Source organism: Gavialis gangeticus, unplaced genomic scaffold (assembly GCF_001723915.1).
Source record: "Gavialis gangeticus isolate Ggan-Ray unplaced genomic scaffold, GavGan_comp1, whole genome shotgun sequence".
NCBI classification, from domain to species: Eukaryota; Metazoa; Chordata; order Crocodylia; family Gavialidae; genus Gavialis; species Gavialis gangeticus.
The window spans coordinates 155,024-161,490 of record NW_017729011.1 but is presented as its reverse complement, the minus strand read 5'-3'; the positions used below and the strand labels follow the sequence as shown (position 1 = coordinate 161,490).

Sequence of the window (6,467 nt, the reverse complement as noted above, 5' to 3'; positions counted from 1 at the left end):
CTCCATGTGCCTCAGCTAACCCCACGCTGAGGCAGCCAGTGCCCCCAGCCACCATGCCACCTCCCCTCCCCCCCGCCCCCAACGCAGCACATGGAGCAGCAGAACAATGTGTCCTGCTGCAAACCACATGAGCAAAGGTATACACTGCAGCACAAAGTATCAGCACAAAATTGTGCTGCTACTATTTGTGCTGCTGCAAACTCATGCCCCTGCTCATGTGGATGTGACCATAACATTTAGATAAAATTCGGCCTGTAGAGACAATGAAAGAATGATCACGGTAAAAGTGCTTTGAATGATGACTATCTGGGTACTGAAAATAGAGTGGACAAAGAACATCTAGAGTAGAGAGATCTCTGTAAATGGTAACCTTGCCAAGAGGCTTGCTATCTGTGGACAAAGCAATAGTCCATCCAGTTCAATGTCCCATCTCTGAGAGAGGCAAAAGCAAGATGCTTTAGAATAAGCTGTAAAACCAAACAATTCAATATTGTTAGGTTATTTTCATTTTATTTCTGAAACACTGTTGTAATGTTTTACGCAATCACATGCTGTAGTTAGCTGAGGGACCATTCATGGCACAATGCAAGCAAAAGTTTAGTTACTTGTGTTTGGGAAGGTTTTGACCCCTGGTGGTTGTAGCTATTAGTGACAGGCTGTTACAGAAAAAATGGGCATTTTGTGGCTCTGTAGGTGAGAACAATTATTCCTGCATTTGAATCAGAAATCATTGAGAGCAATGCAAGAAGAAGGGAAAGTAGTGTCAATCTATCATGACTATATGCACACCAATTTCCAACACCCCCTTTTTTTTGTTTTGGAAAAAGTTGCTTGCTGTATGTGAGAAAATATGGCAATTTTAACTTACATTGCGCTTTCATGCATGGATCACATGCTTTGCCAAACAGGACCACTATGATTTTTCCCATTTTAGAAGAATGGAAACAGGGATGCCAAGGTGGAAAATGACTTATTCAGGGTCACAGAAAGTCAGTGGCAGAGCCAGGGCTACCTCCCAGCCTCCTGTCTCTCGAGCACTGTGCTTACTGACCAAGTCCAAAGCTGCCTATTTATTTTCAGTTCATGAGAACACTACATATTCCATGATACCAGGGCTGGCATCATAACAAAAGTAACTGAACTAAACACAAACACTGCAGAGCAATATTTTAAAAGTACCAATAACATCACAAACATATATGGCTCTTTCTGTTCCTATGGATCAAAAGATTTTACAAATATATGGTAACCTTTTGATCCACTAGCAATATGCATCCACCTTTGTCTCAGCTGTTTATTAATTCACAGTGATTCTAAAAATACCTTAGGGCAGCAAGTAAGAGAAGTGCTGTTGATATTTGAAACTGCAGGAGCAATTTTGAAATACCAACTGTGACTACTTAAATCATATTTTGCCAGCCTTTGGATGATCTCCTATCCAAGACGTGATTATACTCATGCCAAGTGCTGTGTGGGAGAACTAACAAGAAGATGGCCTAAAAAGCAGTCACATTGCTGTTTCATACCAAGATCTAAATGCATACAATGCTTTACTCTTCAATCCAAGGACTGGTTAAATATTTTTAAACATTGGTTATTTTTTAATGATGAAGAAAATAAAGTGAACCAAGGGAATAAAAGGTCAAAAGTATTCCTAATAAAATTGTGCATACACCCATAAGTTGCATAAAATGTTTTTGGCAACCAAGAATGATTGTTCCTTCCACCACACCCTATAGCTAAATTGTGTCCCCTTTTGGAGGTCTATTTGTCCCAGACTCAGAAATTATGCAGGTTCACTTACCCAGTAAACCCCAATTCATATCAGCCATTTATCTGAAATACAGCCTTTGGCAGAAGAATATCAGTGCTCACTGAAGTCAGCAGGATAGTTCCTACTGACATCAGCAGGTGCTGAATGAAGCACTTTGCCCTTAGAGCAGCTGATTTCCTGGGCATTTTAAAGTCCAGCTCCAGGTGGTACTGGTGTTATTACTGCGACATGTCTCTCATCTGAAGTCTCTCTGATGTTCTTAGTTTTGCAAAACATGCAGATTAATACTTGGTATTTTTTGTTGAAACTTCCAGGTTTTAGTGAAGAACAGGAACATAAACATAGAAGTGGAAGGGGTCACCTAGGTCATCAACTTGTCTCCTATTGCAGTTTACCACATCATTTAATCCCATTCATACATTTATTGGGCTTTTATATTCCTTCATCTGAATTTTTACTCCAGAACAACACAAACCCTTCTACTGAATATGTCACACCGTAAGGGTGCCCATTTGATAGGAAGTGCATGGAATCTAGGTGTTTGGATTTGTGTTTGCAATTTTCATAGACTTTTCTAATGCCCCAGGGAACCATTTATGGGGCCAGAATTATGAAGTGTGGTCCTTCACAGTCTAGTACATCAGTTTCTCAGTGATAGAAACAAAGCTAAAAGTTCAGCTCATTGCATTAAATGGAGAAAATCAAGTATGAGTTTTGAGTTTAGCTTCATAGCTTAGACAGAACTCCTGGTCCTCACCCTATACATAGGAGCACACAACTGGAAAGGACCTCGTTGGCCACTGAGTCCAGTCTCCTGCATTTGCGAGTAGTCATTTATCAAGTCAAATTGCCACTTTATACCCTTATGCACAATTACAAGGCACAAAAGCAGGAACGTCTGGAACACCCTATAACATGCTAAAGGTAAAAGCAGGGGTGACAACACTGCCAATTCCTGCCATCAAAATGATGGAAAAATAATTGGTTAATATATGTCTGTCCAGAGGATCCTAGAAAGAGGGCCATGCCCCACACTACAAAGGAAAACAAACCATTCACGCCAGTCTGAGCTAAAGGGAAAAAAATCTCTCCTTACCACAAATATGATGATTGGTATGACCCTGAGCAGGAGCAAGATCTTCTAGCCACAAACCTCTGTGTTTTCTAAGTAAAAACAACACATTGGTTATGTGGATGGTATTGCCACCAGATGTCATCAGCATCCCTCAGAGGAGCAAGTCTGCAGGAGAATTTCACTCTGCCTCGCAAGGGGCTCTGATTCGAACAGCCTGCCACCCTCAGATGACAGGGTGCTCCTCTTAACATGCAGAATGGGAAGTCAGTGCGCAATATGCCCAAGCCAACCCACTCCTCAAAATCATCTTGAACTGATCTTCAGGTCCTTTTATACCTGTCTGATCTATTTTTGAACCCTTAGATGCACTCAGGAAGGGAGCAGGATGTACGCAAAGCTCCACGCGTTCTCCTCCCCAGCAGCCCTACAGCAAGAATTTAGGATATCCCCTCCAAAGGAAACAAGTAAATAAATCATCCAGATCAAAAGCTGCAGTAGTTATGTCTTCCTGGCCGCATCACTTCCACATCCAAATGAGCAGTTTCCTGCTCTTGTCATCCTTTCCAATTGGGTCTATTGCTTTTCCAGCTAGGTCCTCCCCTATACCCCTCTCAGCTCAGCTCACCAGCTCACCAGATACCAGCAGATTAATAATAGAGTCTTACCTGGGGGTCATGGCCCTGGGTCTGTAATAGAAACAGCCTTTCTAATCTATGAAGATGAGGCACAGTGTTACCTTCCATAAACTAACTGCTCTCATGATCACAGTATCATGAGCTTCCATAATTGTGCCCAGCATCCAACCACTTCTCAAGAGGTGAGGTTCCTGCAGATTGCAGGCTTTTCCAGAAGGCCCTCTTCCCTCTCTGCTGTAGTTTGGGGAAACTGGAATAATGAGAATATTACACATGCAAGAGTGAAAGCCACAGAACCAGCACAAGGTACGAATGGCAGAAGGCCCGTCAGGGTGGCACTTTAGAGCCTAACAGCCTATTTCAGCAGATGGTAGGCTGTCACCTACAAAAACTTATGCCACTGAACGGGTTAGTTTCTAAAGATGTTTGTACACGCCATGGGGGTTTGCTTCAGTTTAATTCTCCCTAAATTTAAGCGATGGGTCTTTAAAAACTCTGCTTCAATTTAGGGTGAAGTACACCCCCATGGCATTTACACAAAGGTTGGGCCCAGCTCTTACCTGCCTCTCCAGTGGCAGGGAGGGGATGGTGAGCTGCTGACGCCCTGAGCTGCGGGGCGAGGCGGGGGCTGGTGCTTCCCTCTGTGACAGCACTGGCGTGCCCCAAGAGGCACCCGCCTGCAAGCACCAGCCCGAGCAGTCCCAGAGGGCACCGCAGCTGCAGAGGGAAGCACTGGGCCCTCAGGCAGGCAGGCCCCAGGGAGACAAAAAAAAAAAGATCAAGCTCACTGATTTTTTTTTTTCCCCTTCAGTGGAGCCTGCCTGCACAGGCCACCACCATGCTGCCTGTACAGGCTGCCTTCCCCCTGAGATGCATGGGGCCCAGTGCTTCCCTCCACGGCAAACTAAGCCACCCCAGAGACGTTTCATTTTGCTGTGTCCCAAAGTCATTTCATGCGCATTATGTTGCCAACACATGCAAACAGCCCACCATTAAAGTGCATTATGCCACCGACACATGCAAATAGCTGCACCATTAAAGCAGTGCAAAAGGGCATTAAGCTGCTTTAAAGGCCAATTTTGTGGTGTGTACAAATGGCCTAGGGTGCCGTGTTGCACTGCCTTCTGCCTGACTTCAGACTGACATGAAGAACTACTTTTCTCTAAGGCCAGGATGCGGTCCTGTTCCAAGCAGCAAAGCAAAGTGAAACTTTGCATTCATCCCCTGAAAACATCACCTAATACTATCTCTACAGAGAATCCTCAAGAGCAGCTTATGTTCTACCAAGTGCTTCCTTACATACGTGCACATCTTGCAGCTTCATGTCACATCATACAGTGTCTGAAGGAAAAGTCAGCTCCTTCTACCAAATGCAGTACAGATAGTCCTTGAGATAAATGTTGCTAGATTCCTTTTCCATCTCTGCTATCATGTGATCTTGGACAAATTACCTTATTTGTAAAGGAGTTTAGGTCCTCTCACCTCTGTAAGAAGAAAATCAATTAGATTGCTAAACTTTGTTTTCAGAAGTGATTTAGGAGTTCACTCCCATTGATTTTCAATGAGATTTAGGCTGTCTTTTTTTAATGGGATTTAGCTATCTAATTGGCTTAGGCCTTGCAACACTGAATGCGGCAGTGCTAAACTACCTTCAAAATCTGAATCTTAGCATCTTTGTATCTAAATTTCCTCCTCTATTAAAGAGAGAGAACCATAGAGCAGCTACCTGTTGAGGTATCTTGAGAGGATTCATTCATCTCAATCAGGTGCTTTGAGCTCCTCAAATAAAATGCTTTACAGGAAAGCAGAGTAATATTGACTCTTATAACATATAATTTAATGCAAAGATCAGTACTTATTTCACAACCATGATCAATGGCCAGTTTCTTATTTCACAGTACATGCCGAGCAGGTATTTGAATCCAGATAATAAATATATTTGCCACTAGATGTCACCTGTTCCCTGCAAATCTCATATAGCCTTTGGAACTGATTTAAAAGCTGAGGATGAAACATAAATAAGAAGAACAGATGGTTTGCTAACAGCTTGTGCTGTTTTTATGAATGGAGGCTGTCTCTGAATGACATCACACCATGCTGACTCCACCTCTGCTCCCCAGCTTCTTTGTAAAGTTCAGGTGCTTTTGCTGTGCCATGGACTATGCACTGGAGGCGGCTGAGCTTGAAACAAGATAGCAGTGTGAACAGGCAGCAAGCTGGTAAAGGAACATCAATTAATCATCAATAAGAATCAACAGAGCCTTGGATTGGTGAGTAACAAAAAGGGTTATTAAAGCGCTGATTTTACAGGCTTGGCAGCTGGGGCTGGAAAATCTTGATTTTTTTCCCCCCATGTGAGATCAAATTATGCTTTCATTTCTACTTAGGTAGATCCATCAAGGTCAGTGGAGTTATATCAGCTCCAACCCACTATAACTTAAGTGTACATTTGACTCCTAAACCTGTATGTTACATGTAATATAAATCTGCATAAGGCTTCTGATTGATTTATCCTTTCCAGAGTCACTCTTAAGAAACAGAGCAGAGATTATTCTGTCACTCATATGCCATAGTATGTGATGAGGAAGTCTCCGGTGAGACTATTTTTTATTACAATCTGTCTACTAATGCCTTTCTTTGGATTTAGAAAGTTTTGTTACCCGGATAAGGTATATTCAATGCTGATAATTTCTGTGGGCTCTTTAGTCTGATGTTTTCATGCCTCACTAAGTCTTAACTCTCTAAAATAACCTTATAGGAAATATTTCCTCTAAAGAACTCACCCAGTCTGATGATTGTTTCACTGATTCCACACTGCTCTGCTGGATACCAAAAACATCAATCTTTGTTTTCTATTTGACTCTGACAGACCTGGTTTGAAAAAAAAAAAAGGCTCCTAATCCCTTGGAATGAGTTAAACCCTCAGCAGGGCTGATTTAATCTACTGCTATGAGAAACGTTCTGCTCCTTTAAACCAGCTGTC

General features: G+C 42.5%; 1 protein-coding gene across 1 annotated transcript in view; it reads left to right on the top strand.

Moving 5' to 3' along the window:
• Window positions 1–5,610: 5,610 nt before the first annotated feature.
• The window catches only part of LOC109292763 (semaphorin-3D-like), a 63,602-nt gene continuing 62,745 nt past the window's right edge, over window positions 5,611–6,467 (top strand). The window contains exon 1 of the mRNA XM_019510323.1: window positions 5,611–5,754. The gene's annotated coding sequence lies outside the window, so the exon portion shown is untranslated. The remainder of the gene's footprint in view (window positions 5,755–6,467) is intronic.